General features: G+C 43.5%; 1 protein-coding gene across 3 annotated transcripts in view; it reads right to left on the bottom strand.

Moving 5' to 3' along the window:
* The window catches only part of F13A1 (coagulation factor XIII A chain), a 191,720-nt gene that overhangs the window by 106,069 nt on the left and 61,820 nt on the right, over positions 1 to 23,831 (bottom strand). For all 3 annotated transcript variants that reach the window (XM_085220261.1, XM_010708396.4, XM_085220262.1), the window contains exons 2-4: positions 16,912 to 17,009; positions 15,248 to 15,339; positions 12,164 to 12,288 (exon numbers count right to left, since the gene is read on the bottom strand). The gene's annotated coding sequence lies outside the window, so the exon portion shown is untranslated. The remainder of the gene's footprint in view (positions 1 to 12,163; positions 12,289 to 15,247; positions 15,340 to 16,911; positions 17,010 to 23,831) is intronic.

The raw sequence follows: 23,831 nt of genomic DNA, 5'->3' as shown, positions 1-23,831 counted from the left end.
ATCACAGTGGACAGAAAGGGCCAAAGCAATACGGAGCTTGTTAGAAATAAGCAACATGGACTCCAGAACCTCAGATGCCTGTCTTTGGGTCACATCAACTTCCAATAATTATTTCTTCACACGACATAAATTCTATACACCATGATAAAATTCACTTTACTTCTACTACAAAATGTATTATAGAAGGTTGTGACAACATCCATACCTGCATGTGCCAGAGAACGCAACCACCCTGGGAAGCCAGGCACTCATAAAATCCATCTCAGAGGATAGGGAGGCTTCATGGCCTCCACCTAGACTACACTTCAGACTGGCAAGCAGGGACATAGCAGAGATTCTACCCATGCTCATACAGGCTGCAAGTCTTGCAGGATTTGAACAGACCACCACTGTTAGAAAGGAACATCTCAGTGTTCACCAGGAAAAAAGCAGCGCTTTAAATCATGTCTGTGCATCATCTCAGGTAACGCCTGCTGCCAGAACGGAAATTGCCGGGCAGGAGCAGGGACTGCCACAAGCAACTGGCCCAGAGTCACACATCCCAAACCCTGCCCTGGCAGCAGCAACAGACCTGATTTCCCTGGGCACTGGCAGAGAGAGAGCAAGCAATGAAGATGTGACCGTTCTGCTGTGCCCTTGGCAGGCTGCTGCTCAGGGCAACAACCTACATCACCTGTTTTCCCCACTGGTTCTGCTTTGCAGTCAGTTCTCTGTTGTGAGTTGAAATGACTCTATTAGCAGCTCAAACTAAGTCATTTGGGCCACACCTAAGGTTCAGGGCAATTTTAACAGTTACTTTGACTCAGGAATGTTCGGACTAATGGCAAGTACCATTCAGGAACATTAAATTCCACACAATTGTGACAACTTTGATATTATTGCTTAGAACAGTAGACTGGTGCTCTTTAGCATCTTTATCAATGACATAGACGATGGCACCGAGAGCAAAACATCAAGCGGACCAGCATGGTCGATACACTGGAGGGAAGCAAAGCCATCAGAGGGTCCTGGAGAGGCTGGAGAAGTGGGCCCATGTGAACCTAATGAGGTTCAAGAAGGCCAAATGTAAGATGTTGCACTTGGGCCGGGGCAATCCCAAGTGTTTATATAGACTGGGCAAGAACCCCTTGAGAGCAGCCCTGCAGAGAAGGACTTGGGGGTCCTGGTAGAGAAGAAGCTGGACATGAGCCAGCAGTGTGCGCTTACAGCCCGGAAGGCCAACTCTATCCTAGGCTGCAATAGAAGAGGAGTGGCCAGCAGGGAGAGGGAGGTGATTGTCCATCTCTACTCAGCTCTTATGAGGCCCCATCTGCAGTACTGCATCTAGGCCTGGGGACCCCAGTATAGGAAGGACACAGAGCTCTTGGAGCAGGTCCAGAGGAGGGTTGCTAAGATGATCAGAGGGCTGGAGCACCTCTCCTATGAAGGAAGGTTGAAGAAACTGGGCTTGTTTAGCCTGGAGAAGAGAAGGCTCCAGGGAGGCCTCATTGTGGCCTTCCAGTACTTGAAGGGAGCTTATAAACAAGAGGGGGAACGGCTGTTTACATGGGTGGATAGTGATAGGACAAGGGGGAATGGTTTTAAACTGAGACGGGGGGGGTTTAGGTTAGATGTTAGGAGGAAGTTTTTCACTCAGAGGGTGGTGAAGCACTGGAACAGGTTGCCCAAGGAGGCTGTGGATGCCCCATCCCCGGAGACATTCAAGGCCAGGCTGGATGTGGCTCTGGGCAGCCTGGTCTGGTGGTTAGTGACCCTGCACACAACAGGGGGTTGAAACTAGATGATCATTGTGGTCCTTTTCAGTGTAGGCCATTCTGTGATTCTATGCTATAACTCAGTCATTGTTATTTTCATGGAAAAAGTCACAGACTCATAGAATGGCTTAGGCTAGAAGGGACCTCAAGAACCATCAAGCTCCAATTGCCCTGCCACATGCACTGCCACCAACCTCCTGATACTAGACGAGGCTTCCCTGGGCCCCATCCAACCTGGCTTTGAACACCTCCAGGGATGGGGCATCCTCAACCTCTGTGGGCAGCCTGTTCCAGCACCTCACCACTCTCTTGATAAAGAACCTCCCCTTATATCGAAGCTAAGTCTTCCCTCTTTTAATATAAAACTGTTTCCTCTTGTCCTGCCATTATCTACCCTTGTAAAGAGTTGACTCCTCTCTTGTTTGTAGGCTCCCTTTAGGTACTGGAAGGCTGCAATGAGGTCGACCCACTTCTCCAGGCTGAACAAGCCAGGCTTGCAGGCTTGCTCAGCCTATCTTTGTAGGGGAGGTGCTCCAGCCCTCTGATAATCTTTGTGACCCTCTTCTGAACTCTGTCTAACAGCATCTCTCTGTCTTTCTTGTATTGGCGGCCGCAGATCTGGATGCAGTACTCCAGATGGGGAGTCACAAGGGCAAAGCAGAGTGGGACAATCATCTCCGTCCCCACTGGGCACCCTGCTTCTGATGGATCTCAGAATACCTCTTGCAGTTGGGAAAGCAAATGAACACTGATGGCTCATATTAACTTTTTCATCTACCAAGAAAGACCAGATATCTAGATATCTAGAAAGACTAGATAAGATGGAGAAGAAGTAGGGATGCAGCAGGAATCATCTGTACTGACTAATTGGGATGAACCCATGGTGCAGTCAGAAATACCTGATGAAGATCCATTTGTTATTACTTGGAATTTTTTTTCTTTTTTTTAGTGAACGCATCCACACATGGACTTTGTTTCATACAAACCACAGGAAAATAGCTAAACAGAAAAATAACTAAAATTCAATGGGAAGCAATTTTACCAAGGAAATTATAAGTCTCCTGTTAGGCAGAGGTGGGCTATGGGACGTTGCACTGAACCACCAGTAAATTACAAAAAAAAAAAAAAAAAAAGATAAACAAATCCAAACCGGAGAGAGATCTCATCATTTACTTGGCAAGGAGGGGCAACCTATTGCCATTGTTTCTTTTTACGTTGTAAACTCTGACACAAAACTGTTACTCAGGCTAGAAAAGTCAGGAGCAGTTAGGGCAGTTAGAGATGGGTGGGATGATGCACCTGGTAGCCACTGGTGACAACATCCTGAAGTCATGCCAGGGTACCGGAAACAGCATCTAGCCCACCAAAGGCAACAAACTCCTCTTCCCAGTGTTCCTGCTGTTGCAAGGCTCTACAATGGAAGAGAGGTGACCAAAAGCCAGCTTTGCTGCTGCTGCGAGTGGCACATAGGCTACAAAGCACAAGGTACAACATAGGTCTCAGCACAGAGACTGTCAGAAAGCCCCTACATTTGGTAATGTTTGGCTTTAGGACAGAAGACTCATCTGCCCAACAAAGCACATAGAGAGAGTGATTCCCCAGCCTGTGCCAGCACCAGGCTTCCCCCTGAAAGAGACTGCTTATCATGCTGGCAGCACTGTTCCAACTTTCGGCACACTGCAGGACAACATCAACGAGCTGTGCTTATGCATCATGTGGCTGAGCCTTGGAAGCGTCCGAGCTCTGCAGATACAGTCAGGCAGGCTGGGAAAGCCTGAAAAGAAGCAGTAAAAAGAAGCCAAGGACTGTTGCTCTGGAAGATGCCATCGCAAAACCAAATGCTAATGGCAGATGTAACTTTGCTAGTCAGGAAAACAACCTGGAAGCATCACTTCCTTGAAACTCCAGGGGGAGAAGATCGCTCCAAAGAGAAATGCGATTTAAAGAGACATTCCGTATACAAAAACGCAGAAGATCAGCCACCAGAATGTGTCAGCCAACATCCATGTCCACCTCTGGACAGGAAGCATAGACACTATGGTGAGAGAGGGCAAAACAATGGCAGCCAAGGTGAGAGTTTGCAGACAAATTGCAGGATGACTTTATACCAAAGGCAAAGAAGAGGTGCAGAGGCTTGCCCACATTCCCAGTGTCTCTGCACTGGAAAACCCTTTCAGCCACCAATGCAAACGGGAAAAGCAGGCTCAGCCAAGCTGTGCTCCAGCCCTGAGTTTGGCTGCCCAACAGCACAAGACTAAAGAAAGCTGCAATACAGACAGCCTGAACACAGGCAAAGAGGAGAGCTTCCAGCCAGAACCTCTGCTGTAGAAACAGGTTGAGTGCGAGAAACTGCCAGGGAAATGTAAGTGTGAAACAAAACATTTGGAAGTGTGTGTGGGGGGGGAGGGAGGGGGTGGAGGGGGAGAAGGAGAAAGAGGTCATTCCTGACAATGGATGACCCCTTTGAGATTAAAAATACCCAAGCTATGGTCATGGTACCAAGGAAGGTGATGAAGAAAGCAGAGCCCACTTTGCACTGCAGCTCCTGGTCAAAGTAGGCAAAATCTTTTGTCTGAAGATTTGCAGGACAGGGGCAATGAGAGAGTGAGAGATAAGCAGCAGCTTAATGGCTGGAAGCAGTCTTTTGTGTGGGCTTATCTTGTGGGAGACAGCCATCTCGGGGTACTCACAACCCAATTCTTACCCAAGCACCCAGGAATGCCACCTTGGCAGAAGGATAAAAAAGGGACCAACAACCAAGAGGGTAGGTGTCTGACATCAGATGCTTCACAATGTGATGCCTGCCTGCTGACAGACCCTCCTGGGCCTGCTACCTGAGACCTGCCTCTTCCTCCTGGACTTGTAGTCACTGGACCTGCTTGTTGCCTAAGGCTGGCCACTCTGCTGCTGCTCTCCCTCTGCACTTTTGCCTCAGACGTTCGGAATGGTGCCTTGTGATGCTGCTGGGATCTTGGTTGTGACCATCTGTGCTTTACGTAATTCCTGCTTCTTTCCTATCTTTCCTATCGCCAGCTTTCCCTTTCCCATCACCCTAATTCAAAATAGTTGCCATCCTCCCACTCCCCATCTCTCTGAGCAACTAGGATTTGTAATAAACTGGTCAGACTAAACTTGAAGCATTGTCTTAATCTCACTGTCGGAGCGAGACACTGCCAAGCCTACGAGCAGAAGCTGCACAAAGAGCTGCAGCAGCCCTCCTCGCTGCCGATCCCCCAGTCTGCTGTGCTGCAGCTGGACACCCACCCTCCAGACCATGCCACCCGAGGCCTGCTTCATCCCATTTGACAAGAACGCAGGGGAGACCCACACCAGAGAGTGCTTTTCAGAAATTCACAAAATACTCATAGAAAGCTATGAGTGTTAAATATTGAATATATTAGTCATGTAGAAGCATGGCAATACACAAGGGACACAAGGAATTGCATACATGCCCTGACATACAAGGGATGGGAACAAATGTAGCTGGATTTAGGTTAAGCTTCCATACCCAGGCCATATGTGTTGTCAGTCTTATCCCCATCAGCTTTTAAGGACATAACATATGTCCATACATAACATGTCACAACTTATCCCCACACATATAGCTAAGCTCAGAGACGAGCAGGTTTCTCTCACTTTCTTGGTGCACTGGCCTCTCTCCCCAGGAAAATGCTGGCAACCCTAGAAAGTACTTCTGAATTTTTGATAAAACCATTACAATCTTCTGGTAACAGCACACTGGGATAAAACTGAAAATATTCACTATACATCAGATGAAATGCTTCTATGTGCATTCATTTCATCTTAATTTGTTGTAATAAATATCACTCTACACTGCTTGAAAAATATAGGGACACTGTTATTAGAGTAGCTTGATGTCACCCAAAATGGTCCATCCTTCAAATCCATACCTCTCCAATTTAGAGTGAAGGACATGCTGAGGGACCATGTCAAAGGCTTTGCAGAAGTCCACCAAGATGACATCCGTTGCCCTTCCCCCATCCACTGATGCCATCACTCCATCATAGAAGGCCACCAGAACAGTCAGGCAAGATCTGCCCTTGGTGAAGCCTTGCTGGCCATCTCTGATCACCTCTTTGTTTTGGATTAACAAGGCGACTAGTAGGATCTGCTCCATGATTTTCCCATGCACAGGGATGAGGCTAACCGGCCTGTACTTCCCCGGGTCTTCCTTTCTCCCTTTCTTAAAAATGGGAGAGATGTTTCCCTTTTTCCAGTCACTGGAACAGACACCATTTCTCAAATGGGATGCAGAGTGGCAACCACATCGGCCATCTCTCTCAGAATCCTGGGATGCATATCATCCCATCTCACAGACTTATATACATGCAGTTTCACAAGGAGGTGTGGGGCTTGTTGCACTGCTACAGTGCGATGGAATCCACCCCTCTCGCCCTCACCTAGTGAGTCAGGGTCCTGGCAGGCATGGGTAGCCTGACCACCACTGAAGACTGGGGCAACGTATTGACTGAGCTTTTTCCATGTCTGAGGAAGTCAGTTTTCTGTTCTACTTTATCAGAGGGGGAACGCTCTCCTTGGCCTGCCTCCTCCTTCGTTTCCCAGAGTTGAAGCTGCAGGCCCTTGCTCAGCCACGATGGTCACCTGCCTCTTCCACTCGATGAAATAGCTGTGGTGGAAATGTTGTACGACCCCATGTTTGTTCCTAACAATCCATGCCAATGGATTGCTGAGAGATGGTGGAAAGACACAAGAACAGCACCCAAAAAGTACACCAGTGCACTAGCAGCAACGTTTGAAAGATACAAGGAACAACTTTTCAAACTGATTATTACGCTTCAAAACTTTGAACAACAGTTAGCTCCATCTTATGCTTACATCTCAGCCATCTCAAAAGTAACAGAAAGACTGTATAAAATGGAGAAGCAAGATGGGATGCTGGAGGAACCAACTACTGATCAATTGTGATGAACCCATGGTACTATCAGAAACACCTGATGAAGATCAGAATGATCAGAAGAATTTACTGAAGGTGCTCAACAAAGGTGATGAACCCTGCTCCTCCCCCGTATCATCAAAAATCTCAGCTATTAAAGGCAAACATCTTCCTGCTCAAGCAAACGTCAGTAGGAAATCTATGTCTCATGCTGTTGCGTAAGCACGCAGAAGACATGAAGAAGTGGCATAAAAAACCCAATCTTGTACTACGAGCACAGGTGAGAGAATTACAAAATAGAACCACCACCAAGGGAATTGCTCCTGTTACTGAGGGTCCTGATCGTCACTCACAAGAGAAGAACAACTCAAGTAACAAAGAGAGGGACCCTGCCATCAGACAGAGAGGGGGCAGAAGGGATAGTAGTGTATAGTGGCCTGTGTAAATTCAATGGCCTGGCACATCAGAACCACAGAAATATAAGGCACTGGTAGACACCTGTGTGCAGTGCACTTTAATGCCCTCGAGTCACAAAGGGACAGAATCAATTTGTATTTCTGGAGTGATTGGAGGTTCTAAAGAATCGAGTGTTGGAGACTGAAATATGCCCCACTGGTAAAGATGGGCAAAAGCATCCCAAAACCATTTCATAGAAGGAGAAGCATACAGGAAGCATTTATCCCACATAAAAGTAAATTGCTATTTGCATGTCAGAAAATGGCTGTAGGAAACAGGAAAATATAAATTATTCAGAACAGCGAATAAACAAAAAAGGAATTTTCCCAATTTTTGAAAAGAAATAGGTTATCTGCAAGCAATGAGTCCATTATTTTCCACTTATAAAGCAATTGCTAAATTTTCCACTATATGAAGTGTAGGTACCAAATCTGACACATTGGATTGATTACTGCAAGAATGAGCAAAACAGGGAGCTTTTACAAGGAGCCTTGACTTCTAACAGACGCCAATTCAACCTATAGAGGATATTCAACTGTGCCTTTGAAAAGTTACCACACACAAACACACACAAAAAGGGGGGGGGGGAGGAGAGAAAAAATAGTCTTTCACAATGATTTTTCAAGAGAAGAGAGACTTTTTAAACAGTGATCTAAAAATGAGGGCTTTGCTCTTGCACATTAATACAATATTAGCACATGAGTTCAAGGCAATTATCTTGGTGCTTGTGACCGAATACAGCCTAAGACACCACTGAAAAGAAGCCCATAAATCTCATTGCTAAATTATTTATATTGCTGTTGCAGCCAGACATGCCCCTTGGGCAGAGGTGAGTGCTGCCATGTTATTTGCACACTGGGATTGTAAACATGGGTCAGTGTCTCTGCCCTTCTGCCCACTCCTCTAGTTTGTGCCCACATGAGCCAGGACAAATAGCCCAACCCACACTGCAGATTTGCTTCCTGTACCAAAAAGGGTCCACAGCTTGGCCACAGTCCCACCTTCATTGGGAAGAATTAAGAGCCTCTCTGCTCCTGAGTTAGAGTAAGCTCACTGTACATTTAGCTCATTTTTTCCTTATTTTGGCAGTTCTAATGAGGGGAAAAAATAGCGAGCATAGATAATGAAAACGGTGTTTTGTGTGGAGAGTTAGTTCAGTATTAGTTTGACTGAGGGATGAAATAGCAGACTGTTGATGGCAGAGTTTTCTGCTTCATCATGTTTTTTTTAAGATTGCAAACAGCTAGCAAAGTGCTCATTAATGGGTAGTGACATGTAGTTTCCTGTGGTCTTAAAACAAACCATCAATTGCAGAAAGTGTTTTCAGTTCTCAAGGCTAAAAAACATTCAGTACCATTCAACTGGTTGCATGTTTTTCAAATGATGAGAAATCCAAGTGAAAAACATCCGCAAAAGAGAAGAGAGAAACTGTTGTATTTTCTCCAGACCAGAATGTTTCAAAATAGCTTTCAGGTGAGGACAGGATACACAGTGTCCCTGCAAAACAAACGGCTCTCTGAAAAGCTACAACCTGATCTTCATTTGACAAGATCATCTTTGTTCATGATTCAGCAAGTGCTCAGGCCCTATAAAGACTACATATGTATTATATACATATATATATGTATGTGTGTGTGTATAAAATATGTGGGTTTTTTGTTTGTTTGTTTGTTTTTGCATAAAAATTAAAATGCAGTGGGTAAAGGAAAAAACTGTATTTTTAATAGCTATTACCAAAAAGGTTGTTTCTTGTTACTTTTTCTGTCCATTTTAGCCCTCATGGACGGGCAGGCCAAGAAGGAGCAGATTTCAAACCAGTTACAAAACATTCACTTATGAATGGCAGGAACAACTTTTGCCTCTAGAGCGTCAGGGAACCCCATGCTCCTAAACCAACTCATTTTTTGTCCATTTGTGTCTAGCTTGAAATGATTCCTAGTGAGAAAACACAAACCACATTGGCAAATCACACAGATCACACAGAAAAGGAAAACAGTTGCACCTCTAGAAACAAGAAATAGCAGCAAACTAAAGCTGTATGGAACGAAACAGAGCATTGGACTTTATGGGCTATTTATACCATCTAAAACAAAATTATCTTAGATCTCCTTGCTGGAAATGTATCAGAAAAAAAATGTATATAGCTTCTGTATAGAAAGTGGTGACAAAAATATGCTTCTGAGCTGTTGACAGAAACTGCCCAGATGATTAAATAAGCCTCTACACCTTCTTACGCAATAGACATGATTGTTTGGAAAAACTGGCTCAAAAAGGCACTAAATGTACCCAAGCAAGGAGTGAAACTACAAGCACCATAGAAAACAAGATCCTAGTTTTCTCTCTTCAACAGTTTGCAGTATGTTATACAGCTGGTCTGAGAGCCTTCTGCATTAGGGAGTTTTACCATTCAGATAAAAAAAAAGTAATAGCATGAGTATTCCTGTGTATACAACCTGTAGCCGAGTGTTAGAGTTGTCCATTAGCCATGAGCCAATATGAGACTCAGATTTTTTCAAAGTACCCTCTCATCCTCTCATCCTGTAGAGCTATATCAGGGACTTATTTAGTCTTTGCATGCATATGTCTGTGGAATCTACAGAAAAAGTAGAAACATCTGTAATGTATGGCTTTCTGCAAAAGGAGAGCTCTCTCCAGACATTCAGGTTCTCATGACTGAGGTGATTCCTTGTGCTATTTTGCACCCACTGCATGCTAAAATGATCCCTCTCGATCCTACTTGCGTGCTTACGCCATGAGCAATAAAGGAAGGCCTGTCAAGCCGTTTCAGATTCAGATCGTTCTCATTATTCATCCCAGCGGATATTGTTTCAGTCAGATAGGCCAGTGGTTTCACAGGAACTGCATGGGTATCTTGCTATAATATAACCACAGCTCTAACCACAAAGAAAATACTTCCACCCATATTTAATACAAGCAATATCTTCATGTAGAAGAAAGGATAGCGGGGATCCCTTTGTGAGTATCCTGAAGCAGGCTAACTACAACAGTACCAACTCACTTCATTAGAGATTGTTCATACTTGTCATTCCTCAGAGTTGAGACTTACCTGTACAAATTTTATAGCCTTACTCAGGGATGGTTTACCAAAGTCAGAGAAGAAATACAAGGACCCCCATTAGCATGACCTAGCTACATCTTGGGTCAGATATGAGGAAATTTTTTTTCCCTTGTATCTATTTTTTTTTCCACCTGTCTTCCCTTTTCAGCCATAAATTATGTACTTAATTATCCAAATGTCAGGCTGTGCTTGCAAATAACTTGGAAGGTCAGATCAGAGTAAGTTAGGCCTTTAAAAGCCAGTTGCAGGGACCAGCCTTTTCCACAGCAGACACACAAGTACGTTATGGTTAGAACTCATTGACACTTTTCAAGTTTCTTCTAGAATAGTTGAAACAAGGAATGAACGGCTCTTCCCCGGTTAGGGAGTCTGTGATGGCAGGTACCATGCTATGCATTTGCAGGAAGAGAAGTTTTCAGTTCCAAGATTTCCCTGTGGGAAAGTTTAAATATATTAAGTCATCGATGTCAGATTCTATAATTATAGAGAAGCATTCAGACTCCATAGGACAAACCATTTACACATAAGACAATCTCTACCCACAATAAACTCAACAGTATGAGATGAAGGACACAAACGGGCCCAGTTTTATTCCTGTGAACCATTAGCCATAGTAAGATATTACTGCAAGAAAGTCACATTGGAATGCAAAGGCTTCATGGAGGGACTGTGGGCCAAACGATCGTTGCTGTAAGCAGAGATGCTCTGAATGGGCCTGGAGCATCTCCTATATGAGGAAAGGTTGAGTAACTTGGGTCTGTTCAGCCTGGGGAAAAGAAGACTGAGAAAGGGATCTGATAAATGCTAAGAAATATCTAAAGAGAGGTGGGGGGCAAATAGATGAGGCCAGGCTCTTCTCGGTGGTGCACAGTGATAGGACAAGGAGTAATGGCATGAAACTTGAACGTAGGAATTTCCATACTAATATGTGGAAGAACATCTTTACTTTATAGGGGACAGAGCAATGGAACAAGCTGCCCAGAGAGGCTGTTGAGTCTCCTTCTATGGAGATATTCAAGACCTGTCTGAATGCCTACCTGTGTGACCTATTACAGGGTATCTGCTTTGGCAGGGGGATTGGACCTGATGACGTCTTGAGGTGTTTTATAAAAGACGTTAACCAACAACAGGCAACAAACAGGTATCCTAGCTTCTTATCCTGTTTGCACAATGGGCATGGAAGCAATTCAGAGGGAAACTACTGGCCAAATGCACTGGTTTTGGCAGTGAGCAGTCAGCTTTGAAGTAAGCCTGGGGAAATCAGGACTGCTCTGTACCTACCGCCCCAGCACAGCTGAGCTGGGGTAAAGATCAGGGCTTGTCCCCAGGTCTTCCACACACAAAGGATACACATTTGTTTGCCAGTCATATCAGACTTAAACAAACACCCAAAGCCCATCATATAATAACACACAGGCTAAAATAAGCTTTCAAACCCAGCTGCCTCAGCCCAAACGCTGTCTGATCTAGCATCTCTGTGCTCCTCAAGTAAGCATTCAGCTCCATATGCCATCACACAAAGCTGTATGGTTTTGGCATCCTACTCAGGAACCATGTTGAGGCCAACTTCCCTCCAGTATCAGCTCCTCTGACCCCACCAAGAAAGTGGAAATGTTGTGAGGTCTCAGCAAGTCTAAGTCAAACATCCAATTTCCAAGAAGGTTTAAAGGACCATATGATTGACTGAAGGGATTTCCTTCTGACTAAAGGTAAGAATGGAATGTTTCCACTGAGGAATAGGCACAACTTTCTAGCATTTCATGTGTAAATACAACATAGTTGCTTCCTTTGACTCTACCAACCCTCAAAGCTCACTACAGCCTAAATAGTAGCCCATGAGAAAAACCTCAGACTCCAAAAGATGGCGTAGAAACATTACAGCTCTAATCCTTTATAGCATTAGTTTGTTTAAACTTGAGGAGATGGAAGAGAAAACAAAGGATACACATCAAAAGATACCTGGTTACGTCACCTCAGCAGTTCCGTGAGTGTGTTTCCTTGTACTTTTTTCTTCCACATTTTTTTAACATGTCTAGGGATCTCAAACGAGCCAGTGTCCTTTACTCTCTCACGCACAAAAGAAGCTGCAAAACATGTCACATAAGTTACATCTTTGAAGAGCCAGACATGAAAAAAGATTCTGCTGCTGCATTAAACATAAATTACACAGCATAAACACTGAGCTTTCCCTAGAGCTGGAACCTTGTTTTCCTTTATCCAAACATGCAAGCATTACTTGGATTGGTTTTGTACACCCTGTCATTCATCTTCTGGGTCAAAAAAAATTTAAAAAGAAACACTGGGAGAAAGTATTCATTTAACAAATGAATAACAAGGAGAAGGAACCTAGCAAGAAACATCTCTGTCAGATATGGGAAAATGAGAAACCAAAAAAGGAAGTATTGTGCACAGTGCTTGGAGCAGTTAGGAGCAGCAAAGGAAGGTTGTGCAAGGCAGCTCAAAAAGCAGGAAGAAACATGTAGTCTTTACATGTGCATTAAGAGGAAAGGAAACAGATGACTGCAAAAGACATATGCAAAATTGTGTCAAGAAAAGACCTGAACTACAGATTATTTTTTTCTTTTTTTGTCACTTCTCACTTTCCTCCCCTCCACAACTCCTGTTTGTGTTTGACTAGGTCACACAGATCAGAAAAGCATCACATCTCTGTGCAAGTGACCTCCTTCTCACAGAGAGTGAATACAACTTTTCCCAAACGTAGGCAGAGATGAAGATGTTCACTGTCTGTAAAAACATTGCTTTTCCACAGTTATACTGAATGTAGGTGCTCATTTTTGGAAACTTTACCAAAGGGCCTTCATTTCACCTCCCAGCCTTGCCAATAAAATGGATACAAAGAAAAGTTGATTCAGGAAAGAGTGTAACAGTGAGGGGGAAATAAAAGCTGAATTTATCACATCCTTCTTCGCTTTTTAATTAGGGGAAATATTGAAGAAAGACACAGGAAGCAAAATCAATTTGCTGCCCTTCATTTGGGTTCTTGTTCAGTGACAATTTGACTCCTAAGACCAAATTCTCTCTAGGGAAATAATTCCACTCACTTCCAAGCAATTGCTCCAATAGGTTAGTTGCTTAACTTTCTCAGGTCTGTGTGCTTCTCTGTGTTGTTCTCTGCACCTGAAAATACCTTAAATTTCAAGGCATTTACGCATCAGCTCTCAAAGTGAAATACATTTTCTCTATACGACTCAGCCTTTCTTCATATCTACAAGTCTTCAAGCAGACTAGAAATTATTTTAACTGTGAAATACCAAAGGGAAGAAATTTTGGAATATTCATCATTGTGATTAGAAGAAAAAGCACATGAAACACTCTGATGGACATAAAGTCTACATGGTAGGGGAAAAAAAAGACCTTTTATTAGTCCCATATCTAATAAATGCAGGTTCTCCACTTCCCATCTGGAAGAAAGACATATTGCTGGATATATTGTGCATCAGCACAATTATTTAATCACTTTAAATTCAAATTCTGCTATAAAAATTGTCATTTACTTCTGCTACCTTTTCTTTTCCAGTGCTTTAACTTTATTTGGGACTTATAATCAAAATAAATGTTGAGGAACCTGACTGTGAGTTTAGTTGAATCTAAGCCACTTGGAATTTATGTTCTACTTCTCATTTCCAGCCCTCATATTTCTTTGTAAGATATCCCACTGGGAAGTAACCAGAAAATCATTTCCTTTTTTTTTTCTGAGGATCTTAAAAGTCACATAAGAAAGATGAAATGACCATCAATACTTCCCAGGGGAAAGACTGGAAATAGAGGAGATTCATGAGTAGTTCTTAATGCATTAGTGTCTCCCACACATTCTAAACCCACATGAAAATCAGAACCCACACGGTAAAAGCCCTTATGATCTTCTGCACCACTTAAAAATTTAAACAGTTCTCTAATGGAAAAAGATAACCTATTAAAGGCAGCAGTGCCCATCCACCAACATAATGTTCACGCTGCTCAGACTGCAGGGGCTCTCTATTTTACTGCTAAGTTTCTTCCTGCTTTTTTCCTTTTGTGTGTAGCACCAACCAAGATGGAAATCTAACAAAGGTGCTGTTTCACGGGAGGCATATCCACTTCATTTTCCTGTGTGGATTTGTTTCTTTGCTTGCTTGTACTGAGGGAATTCAGAGACACCTGGATATAACAGCTAGGCAATGGGGATGAAATGCTGATAGCAGGGCAAGATTACTGTGATCTTATCCACTAGTGCTACCTTTCACATCTGTGCAGACCTCTACCATTTGAATTAGTAAATGCAGCCTTCCTCTTTCATTGTAGGTAGTTCTTTTCATGTTTTCTCTAAATATTGTTACCTCAAAGCTAAGCATGAAGCAATCATTATCAAAAATCTCAAAGTCTGGGAGACAGACAAAATGATTTTTTTCTGAACGATAGCTTGAGGGATAAATGCACATTCCTGTTTTCATGCAGAAATCCCCCGAAGGCATACTCCCATCCACACCAAGCAGATACACCACTGCAAGAGAGCAATTACTGTTAGAGCATCCCTCATCCTGGTGAAATACAGCTTAAGAGACAGCAAGACCATTTGTCTTGGCCGAGCCTTCAGTAAAGTGTTTCTATGCGAGCACACCTACTTTTCTGAGAGTTCACATGTGGTGAGTTACTATGGCTCAAGTGATGGGTGACTCAGCCCCAATGGAGAAACAGCATGGGTCAGCTGAGTCCATCCAACATCTCACTGCCACTGCTGTATCCTACACCCCCTGTACCACTCTTGCACATGTGCTCTTGCTTACACTGCACCAGCTCCACCGCTTGTTGGGAGCTTCTCAGAATTGATACAAACCAGTAATTCAGCAGCAGATTATCTCTGAAAGTGAAACTGAATTTTCTGCCAGGATAGAACCAAAGTTCATGCAGTAAAAAGTTTTACAAGCCACAGAGCCAGCACAAGACTGCCCAGCTGAGAGCAAAGGAAGGGGTAGGGAGGACAAGCTGCAGGGGAATCACTCTCCTTTGGCACCTGTAATACTCAGATACAATGCACAACTTCACCTTTGGAATCATGGATATGGTGCCTCTTGTCACTACAAAGGCATCAAGTGGAGTGGCGAGGCAGGAAGGGTGAAAATTCATAGGAGTAAACCCTGGGAGAAATGAGAAGAACGTGGATGAAATTGTCCAAAAACATTTTTCTGGAGGAAAATTGCAGTATGAGTACTTCAGTAGAGAAGATACTTTACTCTTTTTAACAGTTCATTAACATCAATCATTAACAAACATTCAGCATGAAGGATATCTATGTTAATGAGTTAATGCCTTGGTTCTCCTACTGAAAGGCTAAGCACTTAAATCCAACATTTAGAAGCTGGATAGCAAGACATTAAACAATAACTGGGAAAACTCAAAGCCCTTCTAGGAAAGAATGAAAAGGAGAAAGGAAAAGAGGGGAGGTAAAGGGGAAGGAACAGAAAATTATAAAACACAAACACAGTACACAGTTTTCATTTCATTCTTTGCAAGTTACTTTTGAAGTAAGTACATTACATTTTAAAAGCCTTTAACAACAATGCTTTGCACTTTTAATAAAGAGTTTTTAAAGCCATTAACTTTCACACAGTCTACAGTCTTCCTGAATGGGAGAGACATGGAATGGCTGTTCTGGCAGCAATCATTGCTCTCACAGCCAGCCATCCCTCCTGTAAGCACACATAGCTGGGTGCTTACCACAGAGCAATGTCCTCACCATAGGACTGTTCCTTTTGCCAGGGAGATCAGTGAGGCATTGACAACCAACAGCTACTACCACCACATCAGCAAAGCCCTCAAGTAAGCCCCTAAGCTGGGAAGCAGACCCGTAAGGGTAGAAATTGAGTTGTCCAAGAGTGAACACCTACATGTAATCACAAAATAGCCAGCATGGTAGCAGCTTAGAGTTAGAGAAACAGGTAGCCAGCAGTTTCCCTATGAAAAAAAAAAAAAAACCTAACAGCCTACCTCATAGGCTTAGATCATTAAAGGGCCTCCTTCCCTCATGGACCAAAGATGTGTTCTGCAACACTGCATCAAACGCCCAGACTGGCCTGTAGGTATCTATTATTTACTGCAATCTCAGGAGGTCCATGCTAAAAGCAACACAGGGAAGCGTGCTATGTTTTATCCACCACATGACCTAGTTTTCGGTAGCTCTGTCGAGCACTTCTGTCACTACTGACAGGGCTGAATAATGTTCAGTGAAGTAGGTGAAGAGTTACGTGAAACTAGCTTCCAGAGGAAATTAATTTCCGCAGAGAGGCTCTGGCTACTTGGACTATGTTTTAAAAAGCTGTGTTTTATTGCAGTCTAAGTTAATGAAGAAAGGTAACTGACAGGCTGCTGTGCCATCTGTGTTATCCTTCAGCCACCTCTCTTCCAGTAGCAGCAGCAGAATAGGAGCAATTCACTGAGCTTCTATTTGCATTCATCTTATTTTTTCCTTACCACTCTATTGACACAATAAATAATGAAACCTACTTTTAATATAATGCTGTACGTACGGCATCTCTACCATGACCATTCTCGAGCAGAACTGATTGCAAGTGCTGCACACTCAAGTCCTTTGTCTAGGAACCCCTGGTGGAACAATATCTGTTTAGCTCCCTACCTCACGCCTTAGGAGCATCTGATTTAAAAAAAAAATAAAAAATAAAAAAATTCTGTTCTTATTCTGTCAGACTTACCACAGTGGAGATCCCTCCAGGGTCTCTATATCTTATCAGCATTGTGCTTGATTTAGTCTTTGTATGTTGGCAGATTCTTGGGGCCCTCAGCCAACATCCTGTTCCAAATAGTAGGAAAAAGGGAGTATTAAGTCCATCAGTCAGAAGAATGAATTTTCCACGAATTGCTTAGTACAGTGTGTCTACACTACAAAATTTACTCTAAAATTAAGGATAAACTTGTCTGTGTAACTTGTAATATACAGTACATACCCCATTGACACCCCAGTACTTACTGCTTCAAACAACACTTATCACGAACATTTCAGTACAGTATCTGTCGGGTCTCAATTTTTTCAGAAGCATGGCTTTCTTCATTTCAAAGAAATGTAGGAAAACGTGGGAAAAATGCAAAAGAGACTTTTATTGTGAAAAGGCTGATACTCCACACTGTTAATCTTAGCACAAAAATCAGGCACGTTTCTTTCTGTGCAGATTTTTTTGCATGAATATTGCTGGAAAACACACTTTGATGTGATCAGATGCTTCGTAGTAGTTCTTCACCAACTATATCAGGAAACAGCAAATGGGTTGAAGTAAAGACTTCATACGATGGAATTTCCTTGTGGTTTTTTCTACTGCTATTTTGAAGAAAAATGATGAAAAATAAGGAAAACTTGAAGAAGTTTTAGCTTACATGTGTTTGAGGCTCCATGTGCTTGCAAGGTATAAGGTAAAAGCATGTGCAAACTATAAAAAGAATTTTAAAAAGCAGTGCTCAAAGACAGCAGAAACCGATCTGTATAAGTACATGCCTTGGACTAAACACAGTCACAGGCAAGGAGATGTCTCATGATTTAGCTGCCCTTAGAAATGTAGGTACAAGACTAACTCCTTCTCCATCTTTACCTCTGTTGCATAGTATTTTACAACTTTGTTTAAACATTATGAGGATGCCCCACATTCTTTGCTAGCTGAAGAGCTTCTCAGTGGCCTAAAAGCAGCATTTCCTACAATAAAACCCAAATCCACAGCAGTTTTCCTTAGCATCTCTAAATGTATTCTGATAGTATTAAACATCTACATCATATACAAATATATACATAAAAATATAGGTATAATATATGTCAAATAAGTATGCAAGTATATAAATATCATTTGATCTCTATTAAACTCAGCCATGTCTGATTCATTGCAGTGCACACCCAGCTTTTCAACAGTATTTGCCAGCCATTAGCATTCAAAATTAATGAATCATTTCCTTGTCAGACTGCTTTAGAAATAAAACTGTTTGTTTTCTTTTTTCTTTTTTTTTTTTTTAAACAATTATGAATTCCAAGGAAATTTGTCTTCAATTTTTTTTTATGTTAATGAGTTTTAGTTCTCAAATACTTCTTTGTAGCCACCAGCATTAGAATGTTGCTTTTTAAAAACAGATGTGTGACATGAAACAGTGTGACTCCAGAAATCAAAGATCAATCAGTCAAAATAAATGTATGAAGTTTAATGGCCTTGTTTATTATGTCTATATATTTGTTTATATTCACAAATTTTGTGGCCAATATAGAGCAAAATGTCAGGACCAGATGTGGGAAGTCCTTGGCTTTTGGAATGACATGAAGCACCAGTGGGGTGCAGGATCCCTACCTTCAGGGGATGGGAAAGCAACATGTAATGATGGAACCAAGGCTCTTCACATGAGCACCTCACAGAGGAGCAGGGGACAGCCTGCAATTCTTGAGGCTATGGCTTGAAGTCAATAAGCAATATGATGCCTAAACTTCAGTCACAATAGAATCACAGAATGGCCCAGGTTGGAAGAGACCTCAAGGATCATGAATCTCCAACCCCCCTGCAACACGCAGGGCCACCAACCTCCACATTTAATACTAGACCAGGTTGCCCAGGGCCCCATCCAATCTGGCCTTGTACACCTCCAGGGACAGGAGGATCTTCTTCTTTTCTAATTCAGAATTATTTATTTTTACAAATTAACCTGGGTCCCAGCAATTTTGCACAATCATTTTTTGTTGTTCTGTGCAGATGCAGCACCACATGAATAATTGCATCTACTAAACAAGCTCAGAAATGCCTGTTCAGACCCGAGCACAGCTGCTGGTTCAACTGCTGTAGCTAGAAGTATTTCTCTAAATGATAGCCAAGATTTCCACGGAGTCATAGAATGGCTTGAGTTGGAAAGGACCTTAAGGACCATCAAGTTCCAAATTCCCTGTTGCCACCCGCTAAATTAGGCTGCCCAATCTGGCCTGTGGAGCTTCCAGTTTTGATTGTTCCCTTTAAGCTGGTACTAGAATCACATGGGCCTAAACCTTGATATCCCACAAAATATTCTAAACGTACAAGTAATAAAATTCTACTACGTACAATTTATCTTCAGATCTTAGAAAACCTCAGAACACTGTTCTTCTAAGAATATACCCACACCAAATAATTTGAGAGGATGTGCCATTCTACAGCTGCAATGGGAACCAGGCTGAACTCCTGCTGCTTGCCTTGTAATCTACAGAATGGTGGCAAGACAGCTTGCAAGATGCAAAGCAATCACCACCAGGGAGTGTAATCAGGTGGGTGCCAAGACAAAAATATTGAAGTAGTAGCCCAAAGCAGAGGAGTGAATGAAAACCCTGCTGCTACAATGGATAGGGGTTGATGCCTGTCACAAGGAGCTGAAAGCCCGCTGTCAGCAGGCATGTGTAATAGTCAGCAGAAATCAGCATACGTCCTGAAAAATAAATTTCCTCTTGTAACTAAACCTAAGGAAAGTGCTTGCATGTGTCTGTATGCTGATTTGCATCATCTCACCTGCATTTCTGTACCACACATTGAGTCTGATCTGCACAGCAGGGACAGGTCACACAAACAAAATCCCTGACATCTTTCCTCTCCTTACAGAAGTCAGTATGCCGTGCAGAGGCGTGACAGCTGCTGGGCCCCTGTACCAGCCTGGTGCAAAGGGACCTCAGTGGGGAGTGGAGAGAGAGCTGAATGCGCAGTTGGTGCCTTTTTGGCTTCTCTGCGGCAAGGTGCCAAGTTCAATTAATTTTATGCAGGGTCTCCTCAGCAGGCAGGGTCTCCCCACTCCTTTATGTCAACAGCTGGTAAGAAGGCACCATGAATTTGTATGAACAATCAGAAAGTTAAAAGGCAGATTGTCCTCTCCCTATGCAAGTAGAAGAGACCTGTGTTTGATCTGGATGCTCTCCAGCTAGCAGCTGCAGCCTGTCCCCTCCCATTCAGGCTGCTCAGAGCCCTTCCCAGGGCTCAGACATTTTATTTGCATTTTCCTTCCTTACCACATGTAATGGAACATACTGCTGAACACAGTCAACAAGGCTATGCATGACATGCCACTTCAGTGACCTCCCTTTTTGCAGCTCACTCCTCCAATAATAAAAATACTGTGAAAATCTGTAGTAGTACAGGTCATCTTTCAAGTCATAGTTCTTGCTAAACAACAAGAAACATGCAAGGCCTCGTGTTAAACCCTGTACAGCCCTGACTGCAAGGTGGAAGCTTCCTTAGCACAGTAATTAGTAATGCTCAAGGCTTTTAGAAAGTGTTTAAACTGCAGTGTAAGCAAAACAGATCCTCTGACAGAGTTATAATTCATTTTTAAAATAGAGTATACATCGCAGAACTGGACTGTACCACCATTTTCCCACCGTCCCTCTTTGAAAAGCGAGTGAAGAAAAGGGCAACCTTCCTGCTCCAGCAAGTCAGCTGCACAGCAAAATCTCCATGTATTACACACCAGCCTCTGACTGCTCATTGCCTTCCCCACTCAGGACCTCATCCCCAAACACCTCTGGGTTACAGAATCACAGAATATCCTGAGTTGGAAGGGACTCACAACGATCACCCAGTACAACTCCTGGCTCCACATAGAACTATCCAAAATCCAAACTCTATGTCTGACAGTATTGCCAAGTGCTTCTTGAACTCTGGTAGCTTGGGGCCATGACCACTGACCTGGGGTGTGTGTTCCAGGGGCCTGATGCACTCCAGGATATGTTTGGCCATTTGGGCTGCCAGGGTCACATCCAACTTGCTGTCAGCCAGAACCCTCAGATTCCTTCTGTAGGGCTGTTTTCAGCCTCTCATCCTCTAGCCTATACATATAGCCAGAGTTGCTCTGTCCCAGCGCAAAATCCAGTGCGTGCTCTTGTTCACCTTCATGCCATTGGCGATTATCTCACATTCCGTTTGTGTATTCAAGGCCTCTGTAAACTCAAAGGAGTCAACAGCTTCTCCAAATTTAGTATCATATGCAAGCTTCTAGTTTTGTACTCCAAATCATTTATGAAAACATTAAAAAGAACTGGCCAGAAAATGGAGCCCTGCAGAACTCCACTAGTGACTAGCTGCCAGCCTGACATAACCCCAATTAATATAGGCCTTTGAGCCCAGCTCATCAGCCAACTGTTCACCCACTGCATCGTGGATGTTCCCAAACCTCCATTCCATGCACCTGCAGGCATGGAGAACCCCAGCCCTGTTTTCACCTGGGGGACTTCCATTCCCTCCAAAAGCAGGCAGATGAGCCATACTTTGCTCCCACACACAGAAGAAAGCTCCTGTACTATGCAGAACAGCTGTACTTCAGTGCCTTACCATCTCCAGGAAACCCAGAAACAGCTTCATGACCGCCTCAGCATCAGATGCAATAAAAAAAAAATTATGGGTCATGGCCCCTCCTTCTTTGCTCATGCACATCTTCATCAATTATATTGACAGCACCCACCAGGGGGGATGCAATACTGGACCTGTTGCTCACCAATGCAAATGAATTGATTGGTGACATTAGCATTAGAGGCTGCCTGGGCTGTCGTGACCATGCTATGGTTGAGTTCAGGCAAAGAGTAAAATTAGGTTGGTGCTAAATTTCAGGAAAGCTAAATTCCAGCTCTTTAGGGAGTTAGTCAACAAAATACTCTGGGAAACTACCCTCAGGGCAAGAGTGCAGAGTTGAGCTGGCAGATTTCAGGTGTAGCAAGTTAGAAAAGGAAGGCAAGAGACTGATGTGGCTAAACTGGGACCTGCTGGTCAAACTGATGAGCAAGAAGAAAATGTATAGGCAGTGAAAACTGGAGCAGGTACTGTGGAAAGACTATAAGGAAGCTGCTAGGCTGTGTAGGGATGGGGTCAGGAAAGTCAAGGCTCAGCCTGAATTGAACTTGGCTAGGGATGCCAAGAAGAACAAGAAAGGCTTCTACGGGTACCTCAACCAGAAAAGGAAAGTCTGGAGAGAGCGTACCCCACCTAATGAGTGACACAGGCAGGCTGGTAAAAACAGACAAGGAGAAGGCTGAGATACTTAACAACCTTTTTTGCCTCGGTCTCAACAAGAGTACTGTGTCCAGATGTGGAGTCCTCAGCACAGGAGAGATGCTGTTGAAATGTATCTAGATACATTTCTGTTGAAATATATCTAGAAGAGAGCCACAAAAATGATCTAAGGGATGGAACACCTCTCCTATCAGGACAGGTTGAGAGAGCTGGGGCTGTCCAGCCTGAAGAAGAGAAGGTGAACTGCTAGTGTCCTTTCAATATCTGAGGAGGAGCTACAGGAAAGAAGGGGACAGACTCTTCAGCAGGGTCTTTGGTGATAGAACAAGGGGAAACGGCTTCAAGATTAAAGAGGGCAGATTTAGGTTGGATATAAGAAAAAAGTCTTTTATACCTTTTATAGTGAGGGTGGTGAGACTCTGGAACAGGTTGATTAGAGATGTGGTTGATGCCCCGTACCTGGAGATCTTCAAGGCAAAGCTGGATCAAGCCCTGGGCATCCTGATCTAGCAGTACGTGTCCCTGTTCATTCAGGGGAGTTGGACTAGACAACCTTTAAAGGTCCCTTCCTTTACTCTAAGGATTCTATGATTCTATGACAGTGGGATTAAGTGCGCTGCCTCATATAGGCCTAGACAGGCTCAAGCTGTGAACCCAGGAGAACCTCATGGGGTTCAACAAATCCAAGTGCAAGGTCCTGCAACTGGGTTGTAGCAACTCCCACTATCAGTGCAGGCTGGAGGATGAAAGGATAGAGCACAGACCTGCTGAAAAGGACTTGTGGGTACTGATAGATGGCAAGCTGGACATGAGCCAGAAATGTACTCTCACAACCCAGAAAGTGAACTGTATCCTGGGCTGCATCAAAATAAGTGTGGCCAGCAGGTCAAGGGAGGTGATCCTGCCCCCTCTGCTCTATGATAGTGAGGACTCACCTGGAGTACTGCATCCACATGTGGTATCCTCAGTACAGGAGAGATGTGGACCTGTCAGAAGACATCAAGAGGAGAGCCACAGAAATCATCTGAGGGATAGAACACCTCCCCTGAGAGGACAGGCTGAGAGAGCTGGGGCTGTTCAGCCCAGAGAAGAGAAGTCTCTAGGGAGACTTTTCAAGGAGGGCTACAAGAATGAAGGGGACAGAATCTTTAGCAGAGTCTGTTGTGATAGCACAAGGGGAAATAGTTTCAAACTAAAAAAGGGGAGATTTAAATTGGAATAAGGAAGAAAGGTGGTCAGGCACTAGAACAGGCTACCCAAGTATGTGGTGGAAACCCCATCCTCGGAGACATTCAAGGTCAGGCTGGATGGGGCTCTGAGCAACCTGATGTAGCTGTAGGTGTCCCTGTTCATAGCTGAACTAGATAGCATTAAAGGCCCCTTACAACTCATACAATTCTATGATTCTACGATCTCTTGATTTCCCTGCAACTCAGAAATCATCCCATCATTTTGCAACCTAATGGAGAAACTGTGTGAGAGCACAAATGTCATTTATCTCATACCATCTGCTAGTTAGAAAAGAATCAGAGTAAATGAGATCTCCTGGGCCCAGGAACCTGAGTTTGGTGAACAAACCAAGAAAGGTGCTTCCCAAAGGGCCCTCTGCTTGTAACATGTAAAGGATGTGTTAG

This window comes from Meleagris gallopavo, chromosome 3 (assembly GCF_905368555.1).
Source record: "Meleagris gallopavo chromosome 3, MGAL_WU_HG_1.1, whole genome shotgun sequence".
Lineage (NCBI taxonomy): Eukaryota > Metazoa > Chordata > Aves > Galliformes > Phasianidae > Meleagris > Meleagris gallopavo.
Note: the sequence above shows the minus strand (reverse complement) of the source record. Positions and strands in the feature narration are given on the sequence as shown.